General features: G+C 45.0%; 1 long non-coding RNA gene across 1 annotated transcript; it reads left to right on the top strand.

Moving 5' to 3' along the window:
- Positions 1 to 16,369: 16,369 nt before the first annotated feature.
- LOC112989735 (uncharacterized) lies at positions 16,370 to 21,850 on the top strand. Its single transcript, XR_003260891.2, has 3 exons — positions 16,370 to 16,568; positions 16,792 to 16,964; positions 21,699 to 21,850. It is a non-coding gene; the product is annotated as an uncharacterized LOC112989735 (long non-coding RNA).
- Positions 21,851 to 22,668: the final 818 nt, after the last annotated feature.

The following is a 22,668-nucleotide window of genomic DNA, read 5'->3' as shown; positions in this document are numbered from 1 at the left end:
AAGCATTGCTTATTGGCTTTTCTCAATATGTGGCATTAGTCAGGTATGCAGTTTGGTTAATATTTTATTAATGTTTTCCCTGTGCTTGCCTTGGGGCGATTGCAGGCACGGACAGCTAGGGGAAGGGAGCTGCCATGGGGAGGGATATGCATGTGCACACCTGCATTGGGCTCCAGTATTTTTGGCTCTGGACACTTGGTAGTTTCCTAAGAAGAGTTAAATTTTCATGGGTGAAACATTCATGGTACTCTTTGGCAAAGTTTTTACTGAAATTGTTTTTACTAAAATTCTAGAATATATTTTATTTACCAGAAACTCAATATTAGTAATGACAGCTAGGCTCTAAGTATTTCAAAGTTGATTCAAAAGTACTTTCATAAGCAGCTCAATAAAGCAATCATTAAAGCTGTAGAAATATTTTCTATTGCAAATGTTTGTATCCCAATTAATACAAAGTCTTTTTCTAAACTCTACCTTTATATATAATACTTCTAGCTTTATGTGCTTATAGAAACAAACATGTCTTATCAGTTAAAGATGTTACTATTGCTGGTAATTAAACCGCTAGACTGTAAGCTGTTAGCCTTAAAAACAAAGGAGGAGCAGGCAGTGTTTCTGCAGGGAGGTGTCTGGGAGGAATGCCCTGTGCTAGATATATTCCATTGTCACTATGTTCTGCTGTGTGTTTTTCTGAAGGGAATTAATTAAGTGAAATAGCTGTGGGCTCTGCTCACCCAAAGGCTATCCAGAAGGTCAGTCCTTCAGGGGGACAGGGTCTCCTCTAAGGAGAGAAAAACAAATAGTTGGTGAAGGCGGGTGAACTGCTGAGCTTCCCAGAGCCACAGTGCAAGATGTGAATGCAAAACCAGGGGCTTTCTGTGGCCGTGAGGGTTTTGTGCCTTTTGGCACTGTGCTGTGGTGATAGAGAGCTGCGGCTGAGCATGGAGGCATTGCTGGAAATGCCGTTCGTGTGGCACCTTCACCCTGACTCTCGGGTGAAGGCAGCAGAAAGCTGGAAATGAAATATGGGCCAGGGCTCATCGGGGGCTCGTGGCCACCGAAGCCCCCAGGGCCGTGAGCCTTTCATGGCTCAGGTGGAGCAGGCTCCTCTGGGAGCATCCTGCCTCAAGCAGCCTCGTGTGCATTAACAGCAGCATCTCCATAACACCACGGTGACAGCAAAGGCAGAATGAAAGTGCTGAGAAGGGAAGACATCTCCTTTAGCTCAAACTTAAAAAAAAAAAAAAAAGAAAAAGAAAAAAAAAATGAGTAGCTTAAAACAAAATTATTCAATGCATTAAGGGATACAAAGGAAAATAAGCCTTTAATTGCCTATATACCAATGCTGGGGAAGTGTCAAAGAAGCACTGCCTGTCTGCTGCTGCAGGACTGCTCTAGCTGGTGGTGCAGAAACTTGGTGTGAAGGCACAGAAGTTACAAATGTTAAAATCAGTTGTGGTGAAATTTGGGAAGGCAAAAGAGCCAGGTGTCATCTGAAGGTAGTGCTGAAGCTGGGGAGCTGGCAGCTGACATAGACCATGGTGGGACAAGTGGCTCAGAGGTTCCCTACTGAAATTCCTGTGGAGGAGGCTGAGTTAGTGCAAGCCCTGACTGAGAGATGGAGGTCTCAGGCTGTCAGTACTGAAATGTCCTTGAAATATTCCATAATTATAGATGGCAATCTCCTAGCTGCAAAAGTGTTACTTTTGGCACAGAATAACTCTTTATTTGACCTTCTCCTGGCAGGAAAAGAGGAAAGATGCCTTTCTACAAACTGAGAATTAGAGATCTGCCTGGGTGCAAATAATGCTGGCCAAGCTATACCGCTGTGTGCAAGCAAGCCAGGTCCCAGACAGGAGCATAGGGATTGCTTCAAAAATGCCAATTCTACTGCTTGGAATCAGTTATGAGCAAAAAAGCTGCAGAGGGGCTGAACGGTCACTGGGGATGTTAAAAAGAATGAGGCTTTTACTTAATGCCACAGTGCCTTACAGTGCCTATAGGGCTGCCAAAGCTGGCTCCCCCCGCGCAGCCTTTACTGCCTTCCCGATGGTGGGGAGTTTGGTAGCAGTGGGTGCTGCAGTCTGGTCAACCAAGTGTGATAAGACCCAGTGGAAACTGAAGCTAGCTCAACCTGGAAATAAAGCAGTGCTTTTCCAGAGTGAGGAAAATTAACTCTGGGAACAATTTATAGAGGGCTGTGGTCAAGTCATTATTACAGGAGATTTTTCCCTCTGAAATCTATGCTCTGGTTCATGCTGCAATTGGACTCGTGGCAGGAGTTAAAGCAGGAGGTTCCCTGGCAGGCTGAGGCAGGGTGTTGGGTGGGATAATCGTAGTGGTTCCCTCTGGCTTTGCAATTGCTGAATCTCTGAAGACATCTACTGAAGCTGGTATTTCATTCCCTTGTCTCCCTGTTTCCATTTAAAATCAGTAACATATTTAGGAGCAATAATATTGCATGACAATTTCTTCAGATGGAAATGAAGCAAAGTCAAAATGTGATCCATGATAGAAGGATGTTTTCCTACTTGGATAATATACCACAGGCAGACTTTTAGGTATCTTGTTATGCTGTTGCTTGGGCTTTAATTATTGCCAACAACCCTGCCTTTAATGTCATGTAAAATTACCTTTCTCCAAGTTTCTCTGTTCTCTTGCAGATAGCAGCATGCTAATTAGTGCCTCTGCTGGCAATCACTGCTCAAAAAGGGGGGGAAGTTTGTCTTTCGGAGGGCTTCGAAGCACATGGAGAGAACTAATCTCTTCAGTGCATATTTAACAGGGAAGTGCACTGCAGAGAAAACCGGAGAAGAGAGCTGTGAAGCTGAGGAATGGGCTCCAGCAGAAGTGTAGAAAAGAAAGATGCAAGAAGTTTTAAGTGGTGTCAGGCATGCTATGGACAGGCAGCTGGATGAAAGCAGCTGTGACCCATTGCTCAGGATGGCAGTGCTTCCAAAATATCCATGCAGCTCTGTGCAGAGGGCAGTTACTAAGGGCTTCGATACCGAGCATCTTCATTGCAGCTGGGCTGGTGTGTGGAGGCAGTTGCACGCCCGCAGACTGAGTCATCTGCAAGGAGACCACATGGTCTGCTGGATGGGGAGGAGGAGAAGCTTGAAGGCACCTCCGAGGCTTCCCTCTGTGCTAACAGTGAACAGTAAATGCTTGTTTTTAGCTGGAGTGAAGTGTTTCCCTTCATACCCTGTTGCATTAAATTAACATGACAGGTTAGCTTGCAGCCACTGGATCATTGCAGGGGGAACTGGCTGGAAGAACTCACTTGGAGCAGAGATCTCTGCCAGTCCTGCAAAAGGCCTGGTCCTCTGCCCCATTTTGAGTGGGCTCCTTTCTGCTGCGGTGTTCTAGCCTAGCAACAGTGTGCCTAGTTAAATCCTCCTCCTCTGTGCTCCATCCTGCTACTCTCATGGCAAGAGAAGAGGCGTAAATCAACTCCTACCCCCTTCCTGTGTCTGAGATGATTCTCCTCTGCTTGATAAGCTCCTGTGTAGCCTCTGAAGAGGTGTGTGTAAAGGGAACGGTGCTCCTGAGGCTTGGCAGAGCAGGGCTAGCTTTGGGAGAGGGCTTTGCCCTGAGATGCTTATCAGTGGTGTGGTGGGGATGGCAAATCAGCTGTGAGGCAGTCAGTTTGCCAGCTGGTGGAGGCTATAATTAAGCATAGCACCTGCAAGGCTGCAAAAGGGCTTCTGTACAGGCAAGGTGGGAGCTCTCATTCCTGCTCCCTGTGGGGCTGAGCGTGCTGGGGACCATGTGGGGCCCTGGGTAGGCAGAGGTGCTCGGCGAGCCTGGGCTCCCTCGCTGCTGACTCGGCGAAGCACTGACCATGATGTTTGCCTGTCACTTCTGCAACCCCTGCCCTAAGTGCTAGGCTTTTCCTTCTCCTTTCCTGATGCTTCATGTTGCAAAAATCTGCCTGTGCTTCAGCCTTTCTCCTGCTCGTGGTGCGGGACCAGAGTGCAAGTCTGGCTCCAGCAGACAAACGAGGTGACTTGCTCCAAAGCAGCTGGCTCTTGCTCCCACCTCCAAATACTTTCCATCCTTCCCCAGCAGCACAGGGACAACACCTCTGGAGAAGGATCTTTATTAGCGTTATCAGTCATAATGAACGCATTTCCATTCCCATCACCGAAACAATTTCAGTGCCTGGTAAGTCACATTGTTTTCACTCATGCTCAGAGCTAACTGACTCCCTGTGTTTGTTTTCCCAGGAGCAGAAAAGCATTGCTCACGGCTGAGGAGAAGCTTCCTCCACCCTCAGCCCTGCTCTTCCTCACTGGGGCCTTTCCTCTCTTTTCCCCTTGCCCAGCTCTGTGGGGCTGGCCAGAGATGTGTGGAGGCCACAGCTCCCATGGTGGCCTGTGCTGACACTGACTCCTGCCAAACTCCACCAGTTACTTAAAGAAGAAATTCTACTACTTTTCCTTACAAGCAGGATCATGCCTCCGTTTCCCTCTTTCAGCTGAAAGATGAGGTCATGGGGCTGGAAAGACAGGAGCAAGGCCAGATCCAGGACAGCCTCTTATGGGAACAGGCCATAATCATGCCTGAGGCTTTAATACTTGTCACACGATGATTTCTTATTGTGTCAAACAATGGGACAAAAGTAATAGGAGGTGCAAATTTTTTTAAACCTCAGGGACAATATGTTGACTTCTGCATTTCTATAGCAACATGTGCATTAATAAAATGTGCACAAGGAGCTGAGAAACAATTATAGCAATCTAATATTAGAGATAAAAAGTAAGGCAAAGCAGAGGAATCAAGCATGTAATTTGTTCATTGTTCGTTTAGCAGACTCAACATGAATATTTTTGTATCCGGGACTTGGACTCAGGGGAGTTATGTCATGCAGTCATGAAGCCTTTCTTTGAAAGAAGCTTTTGCATTAAAAGACAAACAAGTACAACAAGAGCATTCTTCTAACAGATCACAGCTGAAGTGGAGCAGTTTTATTTCCAGCAAAAGAAACTGGTTAAGAGAATTAGTGGCTGTCTGAGCCATCTAGCAGTGTGTGATAATGAGATGGGTTATAAATAATGTCATTAATTCATGTGTCCTTTTAACACATGCCACTCCAGTTAATGTGCAAATCCCAAATCCCTTGATGCAAGATGCTGACCTGCTTGTTAAAGCATCTAGTGGTGTAAAGCCTGGTTTGCCCACGCCTGGTAGCTAGAGCTCCACATCGGGCATAATTATAAGGTAGCATTTCTGCTCCCGAGCTAAAAGGCCAAAGTATATCTGCCACCAAAAAATAAACCTTTCCTCATGTTTTGCCTTGTCTTTCCCCATTGTTGGAGTGTGTAACCGGGGTGGCACTGGCTTCAGCGCAGGTTGCTCTTGGCCCGGTATCCCCAGCCTGAGCGGGAGGATGAATTTGCTGTAGCATGGGGATTTGTGGCGTCTTCCCCTGGCGCTTGCAGGCAGTAAGTCATGTGTTCAAGCTTCTTTGAATGCTGCCAGGAACATAATTCCTCTGTCACTCGATGGAAAAGAAACACTTTCTGGAGAGAAGTGGTGAGGTGCTGTGTTCTTCCTGGGATTATATGATAAGGGTCTTACATTTCAGTGTGCAGCATTGCTAGTGAACTGGGTAGCACTGGAAGGAAAGGTAGAAGCAACTTTTTTTTTTTACTGTTCTAAAAGACCTCTGGAGAAATAAACTTTCCTCTGGAGAGTGCCTGGAGATAATAGTTGCCTTCAATGCGCTCTGGCGTTTCTAGCAAATGCATCCTGCCTCTCCACTTCCAGGGCACTTCAGGATGTCAGCACTAGGGACCTCTATCCAGCTGGCACAACAACCGGAGGAAACTACATTTGCAACCCATCATTTAGTCTGTTGTCTGTCAGCATCATGTGGAGCATGAATAATATTTTTCCTGCTTCTGTATTGAGAGAGAAAGCATTGGATATTTTCAACAGGCAGACACTACCTCTCTGCTATATTACAGCTTTTGTTGGTGACAGTTTCCATGGTATTTGTGTCCTCTCTTTCATTCTTAGAGTTAGCACAATTTCATCACCTCCAAAGATAGTATTTAAATTGCTGCTCTTGTTAAGCACAAAATTGCCCAATTTTAATTTATTTCCTAAATAATAAGGATGCGTCTGCTTTGATGGGAAGACTTAAACTGTAGAACGATGTTTATAACGTAGACAGAGGAAGTGCGATGAGTGGGAGTGCTTTGTCGGGAGGGTAAAGGTGCCTTGCACTGCCAGAGCTCAGCCTCTCCTTGATGGGCTCAGGAAAAGTGCCGCTGGTTTAAATGCGGAAATTGTTATTGAAGCCAACGGTAATTTCACCAGGGGTTTTGAACACTGATTTTGATGTTGCTAGACTGGATCTCCTGTAAAGTAGCAGAGCATAGAGCTGTGTCAGAGAGATGGTGCTGCTCAACCCTTGCAAATGTGAAATACTCACAAGAGCTAGAGCTTAAGGTAGAGCAGGAGATTGTTGTGCCTCATGCACTGGCTGTGCTACCATAATTTGGCTGTGGCTGGCAGAATTAACCACCCTGGAAAACCTTCTTCTGAAATGAACTCTAATTAGCCTGACTATTGCTTGAAAATAGCTATATGAAAGGCATGCTGATGAGTCAGAGCAATATGATGATGAGCAGTAAATGGGATGAGTGCTGCCTCCAGCTGATAGATGTTTTGGGGGATTTTATTTGTCAAGACATCCTCCTGGAGATTAAGCCATGGAGCTGGAGCAACCTGAAGGACTAGCTGGAATTAAGCTCCTGCATCCTTTCCAATTAATTCCCTGGCACTGAACTCTGCGTGTGCCTAACAGACCGTAGGCTGCTCCCGTATCCCTGGCGCAGCCAGGCTTCAACCCGCCTGCACTGAGGGATCATTGCCAGAGGGGACAGTTACTACCAAGACTAATTCTGCAGTTGTCAGGGACTAGGTCACTGAAATCACATCGGCATTTGCTTGTACGGAGATGGAAAGGTCAAACACATGTCGGAAAACCTCCCTGCCAGAGGTTTGTGGGGGGCAATTCTGATCTGAAACTGCTTGCTGAGCCCAAATGTTCCGAAATCATGATGTTGACTTAAAATCATGAGTTCTAAAACATAATCCATCTGGAGTTATTTTTTCTTGTTTTCTAGCATTTAAGTCTTCACAGGGCACGTTTTGGGGCTGTCTTCTGAGCTTATCAGGGAAGTGAAGAAGTCGCTGAGATTCCCCTGCCATTGCCTGTCCCCAAGAGCTGCAGCTCTGTGGCAGGTATCGAGTAGGAAAAGGCTGGGGGAAATCACAGGGGTTCATAGCTGGTTTATCCAGCTGCGGCAGGCAAAGTGTTCCCAGCAGCAGCAAGGAAGTGCTACTGGTGTTGCACAGAGACATTGCAATATTCTTTACAATTCCCAGTGCCCACATTCAAAACCAGATGGATGCAGAAATGCCAAGCAGAAATGTGAAGAAAGAGTGTTGAAGAAGCATGTTCGGGCACCCCCAGGACTTGGGCAAGAGGGGTGGAGGGAGAGGTGGATTGGCATTTTGGGCTCAGGAGCCAAAAGTCAGCCTAAGCAGCTTCCCTGAAACCAGATATCTACAGATGCCTCCTTATGTAAGGTTTATTCCCTTTTAAATCTATGCTTAAAAGATCTGGCTTTGTGAGAAGGCTGTGCTGTCTGGGCAGCGCTAGCTTGCAACGTCGGTGCTGCTGCTCCTTATCGTGCTGGGATCAGGATGACTTTGTGCATCCTGCTAAAGACTAATGCTGGAAGAAACATTTAATTCCTGGTCTTGCCTCAGCAGTTTCTCCATGAATTAGGTGAGATGTTTATTTTTTTTCCTGAGTTTACAATGTGGTCTTGAGGACAAAAGGACCTTGCCTTCTTGTCAGCTGCGGTCCTGCCTTGGCCCTCTGCTGTTGCTTCTAGAGAGTGTGCACAGTCCTGGAAGTGGCATAAAACGCATATAGCTGCTTCTAGAAGAAATTAAAATGGCTCTTTTATATTGGTAGATGTCAGCCACCAACTGGATTATAAATATAACTTTAACACCTTAAAAAAAGGCAATAATCACCTTTATGCTTGCTTAATAGCATCATTTTAAAATGACTTACTGACATCATATATTACTTTCTTCCCCTACAGCAAATGGTCTCTCCCTGCTGTATTTTATTACTTATTGTAAATTCAGTCAAGCAGTGTATTTTGCTTTCAGCAAGGTATTCTTGGTTACTTCTTCTGTCCAGGATAAATTGAGATAAATTTTGCCCGTGCCTGGCTTTTGCTTATGGCATCCATCTTTGCCCATGAAAAGTTACTGCCTGAGTTGGACAGGACTTGAGAAATGACAATATTGTAGTGCTGAGAGCTACAGATCAGCGGTCTGCAGCCGAGCCGTGTACAAAGGGCTCACTGAGGCAGCCAGGAGTTTAATAAGAAGAGAAAGATACAAAGAAATGTGATGGATTCTCTAATGTTTATCCTGATAAAGTTGTAAGTACGCTACAAGGAAGTGACACTGGTTTACCTTGCCACTGTAATATTACACAGTGGAGTATTGCCCCAGGTTGTCATCAGTAACCATTTTTGCCATCAGAGATCTATGGATTTATTGCCAGAGCTGTAGAAATGTGAAGTGTTTTTTTTTTTTTTTTGGGGGGGGGGGGGGGGTGAAACTTCAAATAGAAGTGATCTATCTCCCCATGCTTTTGCTGCCAATTCTGTGCTCTCAGGGCTTAGCAAGCTTCAGAGCTGTGGCTACCGTGTTGTCAAATCAAACTAAAGCCACGAGGTTGTCACCAATGGTGTTCCCATAGGAGCTGCGGTGGCCCTGTGAAAACTGCTCAATTTTTGGTTTTACAACCACCGGAGGGTTATAGCTGGCCTCAGCCCTGCGCGTTGCAGCCACTCCCCAGCGGCAGTGGCACAGAATTGGGGAAAAGTGGGGGCAGTTCCTGTCTGGATCCTCGGCGCTGAAGTCTGGGTGTGCTGACGGCTGTTGACTTGCTGTTGGTCACTTGTGTTTTACTTCGAAGTGTTTATAGAGGCAAACTGAAAGCTCATTTTGGATTTGTAGTATTCAAGTTTTAAACTGGACAAGAGTGCAATTTCCACATTACAAGGGGAAGATGTTACATTTTAGCCCAAAGTAAGTTTTCCACGCTGAATGAACTATGCAGACTTTTAATTACAGCAGCAGAAGCCTGGCGTAGCTGCGTGATCTAAGAGATGATGCCCTCTTTGGTGCAAATCCCCATTGCAGCTGTTTCTGGGGTGTCAGGCAAATGGGGGATCCTACTGGGAGCTTCTGCTCATCTTCTGTTGGAAAATATACATTGGGGTATGTCTGGGCATTGCTGGAAACCCCTTCAGACCTGACAGTCTGTGAAGCCAAACGGGGCGTTAGAGCCTGCTCTGTTTCCAGCTCCCTCTGTGAGCGCTGGCAATCTCGTCCACGGGTTCCACTTATTTTGTTGCATTACTGCTGGAAAGCCAGGTCTGTGTGCTAGGGGAGACCAGGGCAGTTGTGGAAGGAGATCCTTGTGCTTTTGTGGCCTGTCTTGGCTGGCTAACCACTATGAAACCTCCGAAGTTTATTCTGTCTGCATAAGAGGCTGTGGAAAGAGAACTGTTTCCTCCAGAGCTTTTACCAGTCTGTAAGTAAAATCAATTGATTTTTAGATCATGGGGCTGAGAGTTGAAAGCCAGTCGGGATGGATTTTAACTTCCCTATTTAAATAGCTGGTGCTGTTTGAATGCTTATACTTGCCTTTTTGTTAGCTGTTTGTATGTCTATATCTTGGAGCGCTGAAAAAAATGAAGAAGCTGGCAATCAGGATTGCAAATAGGCATTAGCCAGCATCACCTCTAGCCACTGCAGCTCAGCTTCTTGCCCTTCCCAAGGGATTTACTCGGAGCACCAGGCTCAGGGGTGAGTTGTGGCCGAAGAGCAGGGCGCTGAGGAAGCGCTGGTCCTGCCGGCTGTGAAGCACCGAGGAAGCGTGGCCTGGTCTACACCAGCACGCAGAAACGCAGGCAATGTGAGAAGGGAGGTTTCAGCTTAAACAATGGCAAAGCCAAGGAGGAGTGAGGCTAGGCATGGAAACCTTACATCGTCGGGTGCTGCTAGGATGTTTTGCCCTCTTTGCAGACCTTTCTCCCAATTTCACCTGCAGTCAGCATCTTCTGTACTGTCAAGAGTGCCAGGAATCGACCCCGTGCTGGCGTTACCTTGCAATAACCCTGCACGCCACTGAAACAGCTAAGCTGCCAAGGGCAAGGTCACCCCTGATCCTTGCAAAGCCAATTAGGACTTACAGAGCACTAAACTCAGATTTCTTCAAGCCATTTCATTTTATTGATCAGACACATTTTTATTTCCAGATTGCTCCCTCTTGGGAACCATCCAGGTTTCACAGTGCAAAGGACTCTGTAAAATGTAATGATTCAGCGCTCCCACAGTAGCTGTCTGCGGATTTTGTTGACTTTGTAAGCTGCACTTAAGATGCAAGACCAGGCTTGAAGAGCCCCATCATATGCCTGATGTTCTTAAAGATTTCTCCTATTTGCATTTCCCACTTGTGCTATTTAAAATCAGAACACAGCCTTTCCCTCTTTTGTGGTTAAATCCTAGGATTTTCCTGTAGGGGAGATTCCTTCCCAACATGCAACAGAGTTCAGCCATTCAGACAGTGCATGCATTGATGCTTAACTCTTCTTCCAAAAAATCTCCATACTCATTGGCAAGTTTTTCCCTGTGGCCAATGGATCTAAAAAGATCTAAAAAAGTGCAGAGCTGTGCACTCTTGCTGGTCTTTACCATTGCCTTGCATGTGCTGGCTCTGGGTACACACATGTTATTTCTTGAATGCTGTAGCTTGAGCAAAACAACTTCACAGACAATTTAATGCCTTTCTGCAGAGGAAAGATATATTCTTTTTGCCTCAACTGTATGAGAGGTTTAAAATCCCAAGAAAGGAAATACAGTGATTCTGGATCAATGGAGAGAAATACACAGTAAATGCTTTAGTATGTTGTGCAATAAAAAGAGCCCTCATGCCTTATAAATACAGATGCTTAGTCTATGTGCATGCAGTTAGTTGTCCAGTATCCATGAGATGCCTGAAAGGCGCACAGCTGAGCAGGTCTGAAACTCATGAAGCTGTCTCTGTATGTGTTTCTCCCACTTGCTGAGATTTCTTGGACTGGGAATGACCGAGAAGAGCCATTATTGGTGCCCTGGACCTGAAAGCACTGGGGAACATGCGGTGGAGAAACCTAAGCTGGCAAAATTTGGGTGATGGCAACATATGCAGTCACACTTCGTTAGAGGGTGGCTGGGAATGAGTACAGGGAGAAAAAGCTAGACTAATCACAAACACCTCCTTTCTTTTGAAAATCAGACAAAAAATCTTCCCAGCACACACTGTGACTGAGCGCTAGCAACTCCAGATATCTGCAAGAGAAGAACGGTATCCTGCAAAGTCGAACACTGAGGGGGATGCTGGGAGCTGGAGCCTTTCCCTAGCTGCAGCCAAGCCTGAATTTCCCAGATTTCCATCATTCTGTTCAGTCTTGTGCCATCACCTGCAGATGCTAGAGGGTATCAAAGGCTCCTTGCAAGGCCTGGTGTCCCCTCTGCTCTGGAAGAAGTACAGGCAGTGCCTTGTATTTTGGTGTAGCATACTGTATTTCTGTACATCATAGAAACAGAAGTTTTTGACTGGCAAGTACAAGTTGTGAATTACTGCACTTTTCAAGTATTTATTCCCATGGCCTTGTCTGTGAGCCAGGAAGGAATTGATCTAAGCAGGATTCTCCCGTTGCTTACTTGAGGCTCCCATTCTGCCTTGAAAATACTTTTTCAAGTTAAATTTCTTTTGAAAAACAATACCTCCAAGTAAGGGAGTAGAGAATATATAACGAAATATGAGAAGATTTCTGTGGAATCCAACATACTGTCATGTTGTAGTAGCTCTCCTTGCCTCAAATTCCCTGTTTCCCTCTCCTTTCTCCCTCCAATGTCCCTGTTTGTTCTTTTTCTTTTTGACTGCCCACTTTCACGTTCATCTTGGTTTTCTTCCAGTCTCTAAATGCTATGTCTATTCCTTGAGTTTACTGTAGTTTGACATTCTGTTTCATGAGTCACTGCTGGGGATAGAGCTTGAAGTAAATCAAATAGCACAAGCTAGTTCTTACAGCTCCCTAAAACTAATTTGAGTTCATGCTTTTTCCCTAGGTGCACCTATGTGGATTCTTTCCTCCACATGCTCTCCCCAAAAGATAACAAAATAAATAATTATTGCTTGCAGTAACGACTATATGCTGGGGATAGGAGAACCCATAACATCTTTCCTTTTCCCTCTGCATGGGTCCCAGGCTTACACACTGCGAAAAGTCTGGGATGTGCATCTCCTTCCTCAAAAGGTTTCTCAAATCCTTCCCCCCCCCCCCCACCCCCCAGTTAATTTTGACTCAACTTCATGACCCACAGTGAGGAAATTAAATGTTAGAAAACTGAGTATGCATCCCCATTTACATCATTATTAGTGAAATGTTGCATGGCAGCAACAGTGAATTCCCAGCACTTCTCTGGCCAGGGATTGCTTTTCCTTCCACTGTCTGCTATCATGCTTTGTTGGACTTGTTTTCTCTCATACAGTATGAATAATGTTGGTGCTTGGAGGAATGCACGCTCACCAGACACCAGCTAAATTCTCCATGCAACTCCACTTTGCTCCGGTGTTTAATCACCTTCAGAAATTGTTCGTAGCTTTTAGATGCTACTAAGAACATTAGCCTTTAAATAACTTTTATGCCATGGTGGTGTGAGATGATTAGGTTGGCAAGGTTTTCTTGTTGTGGTGTCATCATAATTTTCATTAGTACAGTGAATTATGACAGCTTGTTCTCTGCTCAAATTGATGTGATTGCTCCTTGGAAAGCCTGGCACGTTTCACTAACACCTGACATCTGGAAGAGAAAGGTGGGAGGTGAAGCAAGCTCGCTAAGCCGCTGTGTGCTACGCGCCCAGGGCCCCCCTGTTCGCCACCGTGGCCGAGAGGAGTGACCTCAGCTGGTCAGTGGTGCTAGTGCCATCGCTGCAATGCTCAAACAGATAACTTTTATGATTAGTGATGGAAAACATTGTGGAAGTGTGTCGTGCTGAATAGGCAATGACTGAAATTAGCAGCACTTCCTATTTAAACTAAGGCCACACATAGGAAGCAGCTGTGTACCTCCAGTTGGAGACCTGTATCAGAAGAGCAGTGGTGGTTGTTACAGCTGGCTAAAGGGAAGACTGTTGTACCAGCAAAGCTGCAAAGGGATGAGCTCTTAGCTTGCCTAACGCCCCCTTTAATGGAGGCTGGACCCTAGTCCAGTGAGGAAGAGGATGGGCACTGCTATCCCATGACTCTGGTCCAGCTCGGCTGCAGGATATGGCCCAAATGTGAGTAGATGCCACCTCCTCCTTGCTCTCCCTTTCAAGACAGCCAGCAATGTCAGATTGTTTGTGCACCGGTGGCAGAAGGAGCCACAGAGCATAAGGCAGTTCACGGTGGAAGTGGCTTTTCCTTGTGCTATGGGAGAAACTCCTATTCAGTAGCAGTAAGCCTCTCAGTAGCAACTCCAAATGCAGCTTGCTGGCAATGTTTTTCCGTGTAGACAGATATATTCCAGCAGTCATCACTGGTAATGAATGTTTTCGCAGTGATCTTGTTCCCTGCGGAGCCAGCAAGCACCACACGCTTCCAGTGCTATGAACGTCCGACAGGAAAATCTGATTTGCACTTCCACCATTAAGCTTCTCTTTCCAGTGCTGAAAATTATGCTGGATGACACTATGCAGCCAGGCTCCATAAAGCAATGTGGACAAGACTGTCAGATCGCTGCCTCAGCAGGATAATCTGCTCTGACACTGTGGAAGCCACTGCAAAAGCAAAACCCAGCGTCCTTTCTGTGGCCCTGACCCAGCCAGGGACGCGCGCGTGCCGGCGGTCTCCCCGTGTCCCCCAGCGTGCCGCACACGGGACACCAGTGCACAGGGTCTTGTCTGTCCACTTGTTTCCAAGCAGAGCCAAAGCACTTCTGAAGCAACCGTTGTTTTGGGGATTTGGGGCTGTTTGCAGTGACCGTGCCTGTGTTGGGCTGCAAGGCAGGCGTGGGGGCACCGTGGGAGACCCACACTCTTGCCAGGGGCTGCAATCCCTTGGCAGAGCATCCAGTAAAGCTCACGTGCAATTCAGAAAATGCACAACTTTCACAACTCAACGTCCAACTTTTCTTGCAACAGACCTTGTGTGCTGTTATCAGAGATATTTTCTGTATAGCCATGTATTAAACCGTTAAGTAAGTAACCCAAACCCATTAATCACTAGCATATTTCTTGCTACTGTACCAGCCAAGGATTACTTTCATGCTTATTTTAATGGATTGCTCAGCTATGAACGATTTTAAGGTGAAAGGTCTTGCAAGGCTCTTTTTATAAGCTTTCTGAAATCTAATCCATCATTAATTTCTGTATGTCTCACACAGCACTAGGCTAATGTAATGTATCCCCACATAAATCCCCCTCTGATAAAATTATCCTAGGTATTGCAAATATTCAGAGCATTGTTGTTAAATATATTTGCCTTTTTCAGATGTCTCCCTAGCTGAGATGTAAATGCAGTTTCTTCAAGGTGATTTGTTTTTGCTTAGTTACCTAGATTAGGGAATTTATGTCACATGGCATCTCCTGTGTCAGCAAATGTCACAGACAGAAGTGGCTTTTTTAACGAGAGCTGTTGATAGAGAAGAACAAGCTTCCTACTCTTGTGTCCCCAGACTGAATTTTTGGCCCCAGTTCCAGTGTCTTTCCTCCCACAAGCCAACCAGCCCCCTCCAACATTATGTAAAACACCTACATGGCTCCTTTGCTCTTTCATCACTATTTCCCCAAATAATTCTGATATTCTCTGCTATTCAGTATGTACAACCGCTGGTCTAAGCACCGATAGTATTTCACTTTTGACATGCTGCAGGAAGATTTGCTCAGGGCAGCTGGAGCACAGTGGCAATACTGTTGCATTGCTGGTTACCAAGTCATGATTTTCTCCAAAAGAGAGAGAGAAAATGGGGTTATCAGGCTAATTCTATTACATACCACAGCTTTATCCTGAGCTAAGACTAGACGTCTTTTTCCCTTCTTTATTCTTGAGTTGCTAACAATTTTCCTGTAAATGGTGAGGGAAGGACAGCGTGAAAAGCCAGGCTGGCTCTACCATGGTATATGTTGAGTCAGGGGAAAGTTTGCATCCTGATATGGAGCCTAAGAAATGCAGGCACAAATCTGATTTTTCAAGTAGTGCAAGAAAAGCTTGCAAATACAAGGAAGAGATGCTGTCAACCCAACAAAAGTACACTACAAGGCATGCAAAAACATAGAAGAGGAGATAAACTGGAAAGGAACACCAGTTAGTACAGCGGCAAAAAATATGGTAATAGAAAAAGTCTCATATATGATGTCATATGCAATGCTGTGGCAAGAGAAATCATTGTATCCAAGCCTGTGGACAAGAAAAGGCAAGAAAAAATATATGGTGTGTTAACTACATGGTGATTCAGACAGTGAGACTGTGCAGGTATCTGACATTATCTAGTGCAAAACAGCAAAAACAAACTGTGTACGTTAAGTGAGCTTCGGATATAAAAATCCAGCAGGGCATGATCACTGTGTTACGGCAGGTTTCCCTGTGTCGGGGACGGGCAGGAGGAGGTTTAGCGAACGAGATGCAGCAGTTCGCATGATTTGGGGTGGGTTACCTGCAGTGAGTCTGACTAGCTCACCTGAGAATAAGTAGGTTAAATAGCTGCTAATGCAGCTCTATCACATCTGTATTACACCAAAGCCAACTGTAAAGCAAAGCTGAGCCAGCGGTTCAAGCTTAAGGAAAGCTGCAGAAAGCAAAGACAGACCTGAATTTATATAGTAAACCAAGGGCCTCAGAAACCTTCTTTCAAGTGATTTTTTTTTTAATCTAACATGCCTGTCACCTTAAAGTCCTTGAGCATCATCACCAGTACAGCTGCGCAGTGCATGAAAGGAATACAGAACTCACCTTTGGCTGCACATGTGTCGCCTTCTCAAGGCTTATCTATGTTTCTGAGTGCTAAGATATTTCAGGTTTTTCTGAAGTACCCAAAGACAGGCCAAGACGAAGGCTTTGAAGTCACAAGGAATCACTCCCTTTTGTGGCACACGGGCTCAAATTCTGCGGTCCGTCAAGCAAAGCTCCCCTTGGTACCCAAGCTTCATTTAGTTATGCTGATCTTTTTTACGTCAATAAAACTGCACAGTATTGAGATATGTTTTTTTGGTTTTTCTTTCCCCCAGCAAGTGGAACAGAAGTGTCATTAACTCGCAGATGACATGAGCTGATTAACTGGCCATACCTGCCCCTCTTTGCTGCTACGAGCTCAGCTCAGGCCCTTGGTGCTGGGACCGACGGGGAGCAGGAACCGAGCTGGGGTGCTGGAGGCCGACTTCAGTGTCCTTGCTGGGACTCCAGCGGCTTTGGCTGTGCATCTGAATGCCGCAGGGTAAGTTTTCCCCCAGCGTTTCTTGACCATAAAGACCCCAAAGTTACAGCAAAGTGAACCAACAGCCAGGGCTGTCCTGCCTGGCTGTGCTGGGGGGAAAAGAGCTGCTCTCCCCACCGGGCTCTTTAATATAAGTCCTGTGATAATTTTTGAAAAGGCAAGCTGTCAGCCAGGTTTCCCAAGCCACTACGTTCTCAAGCAGAAGTGCTTTTTTTCTTCCCAGGTTGCCATTAAGGACAAGATTCGAATCACATGATTGAACTAATATTACTGAGAATGATGCAACCAGAATAGCTATTCAAGCCTCATGGCCTTAAATGATTTATGCAGAGCCCACCTCCATCCCTCCCCCTGCGTTTCCCCATCAGTGCTGACATTTCTTCGTGAATATTTAAGGTAACGTCTGCTTTAATCTCTTGTGCAAAATCAAACCCAAGCACACGAAACAGCACCGTGGGCATTGTGTGTTGCTCACAGTTGTTACATTCAAGGGATGAGAGCCTCCCACGATGCCTCCCATTATGTCTTTTGGAAGAAAAGCAATGCTGCAAGTGCTCCTAAGATTATTAATGATGGAAAAATTTCAATCCCACAAGCCCATGAATATGCACTCACATGAAGTTGAGCTTTAGTTACGTTCAGCTCCTTATTAAGGTATTGGAGAAAGCAGAGAGCTCGCGCCAAAGCAAATGCACTATAGCACAGGTCGCCGGCAGCTTGTTCTCGTTACTGTGACTGTGGTGTTTGAAAACTACCCCAATTTCTGGTCATCTGAACATTGGCAACAAAGTGGTAGGGAATCTAGAGGAGCGTGTTATTTTCATTACAGCAGCATTAGTCTGATTAGAAAAGGTGGCCCCAGTGCCACAGGAATTTTCTGCCCTCTCTCAGTGCTCCATTACTGGAGACATTAATCCAAAAACAAGCCCATCCCTCCCCCTCTGCTTCCCAAAATATCACTTGCAGCTTGTATTCTCCTTCCCTGGTGCGGTCTGTGAGCTGTCAGCTTGCCGACATGGTTCAGATGACTTTAAAACATCACCAGATAGTAGTCGTGGGTAATTAATAGTTGCGGATGTGTTTTCTGTGCACAAGTTTCCCAGAACAAGGGCTGCTTTCCCCACTACACACCACCCAAACACAGAAATCGCCATATGTAAGATGGTCCTGTGGTATTGTCAGAACAGGGCAGCTTTTGCTATTCTGTGCTTTCATGCCCTAAAATGGACAGTGGGTCTCTCATTTTCAGAAAGAAGAGGAAAGAAATCCTCTAAGCCTGAAGGACAGCAAGAGAAGGAGCAGGCAAGGGCAGATGATGCACAGGGAGGTAATCACCCAAACCTAAGAAGCGAGACCCTTTAAAGGAAACACGGAATTGAGCCTGGATAATTTTCCAACTCATTAACTCTTGAAACAGAGACTGGAGCAAATTCCACACCTGGCCCCAAATTCACTGAAGTGCAGACGTGAGTCACATCGACATCTCCCAGCCTAAGGCTCTCCCCCACCATCTCATGCCCTGAAAGACTGGAAGGACGAACAACCATCTCCTGCCCGTGCCGAGCTAGGAGAGCTTTGCTGGGTGACAAACACTGCTCTGGCCAGTTGATCATGACAAAATAGTGGGGAACGTCTGCAAGATAGTGGTGCTGCGCGATGAGGAATGGACCCAGAGCGACGTGCAGCACCAGGACTGGTGGCTCTTAAATTCTGCCTTACACAAGCTTGTCTGTGTTTTTTAACAGCTCGGAAAGTTTGTGGCCAAGAGGGCCAAAATTAAAAAAGTCACACGCGTTTAGTCACCCTCAGTCCGAATTTAGGCACCTACATGCATTGCCCACTTTCCAGCTGGGCTAGACAGAGACTTGAGTTGTGAAGAGCTGAGCTCAGGCTTAGCAGGTTGCCCACACATTTCAGCATCCCACACAGTTAATATCCACGACTGCGGCAACATAGCAACTAGTCTGTAATTAGTACAGACGTTGCCAGAGCTGCCTTTGTATTACTTATGAGTCATGCTACTAAAATATTCTTTATTCATTATCCAAGTCCTTTTCATTCTGGTGCCAACCACTACCATGTTGCGAGCAACATAGGACGCTGTCAGGCTTGTCAAAGCCAAGTGCTTTCTGATAGGGATCTTCATATTTAATCTGACGAAGATTTACTTTACAAAAGAGCGAGATCAAAAAGGTTCATCGCTGCACAAATGAAGGAAGAGAAACAAAAATGCATCACCAAGGAAGGGATTTTCTCCTTGTTTTTTCTCCAGGCACCCAACCGCTGTTAGAGGAACTACTTTCAAACTTGACTTAAATTGTTCTGTCAGTTAATTAAATTTCTGTATTTTAATGTCTTTCTAGTTAACTAGCGAGGAAAAAAAGGCTCATGATAAACTCAAGCTGAATATGAAACTTTTTTTCATCTTTAATATAATACATGGAACAGAAAGGAGAAAACGTGGCCGAAATGTATTATGACAAGCAAATAAAAATAATATCAGAGAATTCCTTTGGGCAGATTCTGTTCTAGGCCACTACTACTTACTAAGATTTATTTTTTTACTCACCGTGTTATTAAATCATTGGATTGGAAAGACCTTGGGTCATTTCAAACCACTGTCTCATTGATTACTTATTCCAAGAGCATCCTTAATATAGGATTGTCATTAGAGCTGACGACAACGATCCCGAGATTTCCCTTGGCAGTGGGCTAATTGTCTAAATGTTCTTGCCATTCGAGAAGAACACTGACAGATTAATTTAGGACCCCACGTTCAAGTTTGTAAATAAATGAGTAGGTTAGAAAAAACAAAAAATCTGGCAGCATCAGGAAAGTTCCTATAGGAAGCCTTGTTGCAAGTCAGTGCTATTCCCCAGCCTGGATGCTGCCAGGTGCCCCCGGGTGCAAAGGCCCTCGGTGTTAAATTACTATGATTTTAAAGACTGCGCATTCTGGTGCTTTAGAGCACGTATTTCTCACTGCTGGGATGCTAGCTGCAGGCAGAGATGTCTCCCCCAAGTCTAATATTTTGTGAGAATGGTGTTTTCCTGTTCAGCTAATTTCATAATCCCATCATGGTCTGCATTTCTAAACTCTTTAAAAGTTTTTCTTGAATGCCACTATTATTTTCAAATTTATCTGTATACTTGAAGGACTCAGTTTTACCACACAGTGAGGATCCTTTCCTTTATATTTTGGTAAGCATACCCTCAAATGCATCTGTTTCTATGGTCAAAAGAGTCGCTTCAATATATTTCAGCAACCTCTTGAATCGCTTGCTAATGACCATATAACCCCTGTCCTGGAAACAGAAATGTCTATACTTTCCTGTTTAACATGTATAATTGGTTAGTCTTCTAGCTTTTTCTACTCCTCTTTACTCCTTGCTAATATGCTTAGCATTTCTCTTCAGCCTTTTGAGACCTGCTGTATTGATGCTTTGGCGAGCAGCCACCGTCCCTCCCAGATCTGAACCACAGCCTCAGCTTTTTTCCCGAGCCATGCAAGCATCAGTGAAGGAAAGAGCCATCCTCATACCTGTCGGTGCAAACCGGACTGATGCAATAGTATTACTCATGCTACTGATTCCCGAGACAGGCCTGTAACCTATTATCTGTGTTGGAGGAAATCAAACCGCCAGCCAAGGAAAATCTTTAAAATATTCAATTTAGCAATCTAGTTATTTCCCAATTAGAAAGGACATGGCAGAAATACAGTACAGAATGTTATCATAAAGAAAGGAAGAAAAATTCCAAAGCATCAATCTAGAAATGAAATGACATTTCTGTTTTTAACTCAAATCAAAATTTCTTTTTCCTCCCTCCATGTCATCCATCTTCTTCCTTTCAATAAAATCCCTGGGTGCATCCATTTCTGAGAGCACAAAAGCTCGACACTAAAATGTATCTGCTGCCTTTCAGGATAGATCAAATCCAAACTCGGTACCATCATTTCCTCTAAACACTACTGCGTTGGAGAAATATATCCCCATCTTTATGGGGAGCGACAGCAGCTGCTCCTCCCAAATCAAAACCCAGCAGCAGCAGGTAGCCAAGCAAGCCAAAATAAGTTCCTCTGTGCTGTGGGGCCAGCATATGACAAGATGGGACCAAACAGGTCCTGCTGGTGGCTTTAAGGCCAGTTAGCTTGGCGAAGGGCTGTTGAAAGGTGTTGGTGTGAGCACAGCCAAGCCGCGCCTGCAAATGGAGGGGTTCTGCTAGGAGCACCCTACTCATGGAGCGGGTCTTCTCCACCGGGAAGGTGCCACCCTCGCTGTGCTGGGTCGGTGCAACGAGGGGAGAAGGACAGAAGCAAAGCAACTGGCAGGAACCACCTGACGAACAGCCGAAAACGTGCTGTTTTTGCCCACCCTTCCCATTCTGCTCTTTGCATGTGTTTTTAGTCAGCAATAAAACCACGTGCATGCAGGTTAAAGAACTGGCAGTGAGTTTAGCCTATAGAAATCAAGGTGCTTTCTAATTAATAGGGAATCATACGTGCCAAGCAAAGAGGCAGATAACGGAAAGGTACCGCTGCAGGAGCAATTGTGGCTTCTGGTTTTGAATCATGGCTGAAGGAGTTTAAAATAACGAAGAATAAAAAGCTACTTTTGAGAGCTAGAATAAGCTTCTCTACGGCAGTAAAAGACACTCAGTTGTAGGTTTCTTCATTAACTCATCTTGCTGCAGAACAAATGAGGTTTCAAGGGGAAACTTAGAAATCATTTCTTCCACATGAAGAATTTGTGCACGTAATTCATTGCAGTAAACCACCGTTACAAATCCTGAGGACATCTCTATTAGCTAGGTTATGAAGCAGCGTATGCCTTAACTGCTTTTTTCTCCATTTAACTAGTAAAATATTTCCATTGCTCTGACAAGAAGAAAAGCACAATGGAGAATACCCCAGAACAAAATAAATTCCCAGTTTTCTAAGAAGTTGCGAGCAGAATAGCCAATATTGCCAGATTCAGCACAAAGGTGGGGATTTCTTGCACAAAACTTGTTACAGTGAGCAAATGAAGAGTGTTTCAGAGAAGCAGCTAACATACAGGCAGGATTTTAAAATAACATAAAGCACTTAGCTACATCTCTTCCGTTACCTAAAATACTCCACTTTTTTTTTCAGATCTAAGAACAAACAACAGCAATGGAGGGATTCACAGACTCAAGAGTCTGTAACCTGAATCTGGTTTCCCCAGATTTCCAGGTATCCAGAATAAGAAGATAATGTGACAGTCTCGTAATTGTGCCTAACATTGGATCTGTGTGTTGATAGCACGGGTCCCACTGAAACTCCCTCCAATAGCACATTTGCAAGATGCAAGCTGCAGGCAAAGAGGGACAGTGAGGCCCGTTTGAACTCCTGCACTACACTGCTGGTGCAACGCGAGGAGTATTAAGGACCCTGGTCTTTTCTTAAACCAGTGTCCCAGGTACCAGGCTTCAACCTGTCTCATTGCAGTGACATAGAGAATATGCCTTTTTTTGCCAAATTGCAACTAAAATATTAATATAGATTTTTTTTCCAGCTGTTCCTTCCTTTTCCCATACACACTTTTCACAGATTATGCCCAACACCTTACTGCATATAAAAATACACTATTGAATTTGAGGTGAAATCAGATGAGTTTTAATTGCTTAGAGTCCTGGAAGGCCCCTGCCTAATCTGCGGTAGGAATATGTTGGGGATCAGCCTCAGGATTCATCTCGCTGCTCAAGAGATGCATCCCAGGTTCAAATTTGAGGAAGGGGCTTGGAATAACCAAGTCACTGATCCCACAAACCCTTACGGTCAGTGACATCTGGCAGTGGGCTCTCCCCATAGATGTCCAAGGCTTTTTTCCTGCATTAAGGATTGCAAAGTACTTTTTTTTTTTTTTGGCAACATTTTGGCAGAGTTTTGAGCATTATTCCCAACTGTGATCAGAAGGGGCAACTGCTATCCACTGTTTAACTTGGTGTTTAGTGCAGTATGTTGGGATTAGTCACCATGTGGCAAGCTCTCCTGGCATTGCAGGTGTTGCTTAGATTTCTCTCCTGATGCCTGCAGCACACAGAATTGAAGAACCAGCATTTACAAATGTTCACGTATTAAA

The sequence above is a fragment of the Dromaius novaehollandiae genome, chromosome 11 (genome assembly GCF_036370855.1).
Source record: "Dromaius novaehollandiae isolate bDroNov1 chromosome 11, bDroNov1.hap1, whole genome shotgun sequence".
Lineage (NCBI taxonomy): Eukaryota > Metazoa > Chordata > Aves > Casuariiformes > Dromaiidae > Dromaius > Dromaius novaehollandiae.
The sequence above is the reverse complement of the archived record's forward strand: the minus strand, read 5'-3'. Positions and strand labels throughout refer to the sequence as shown.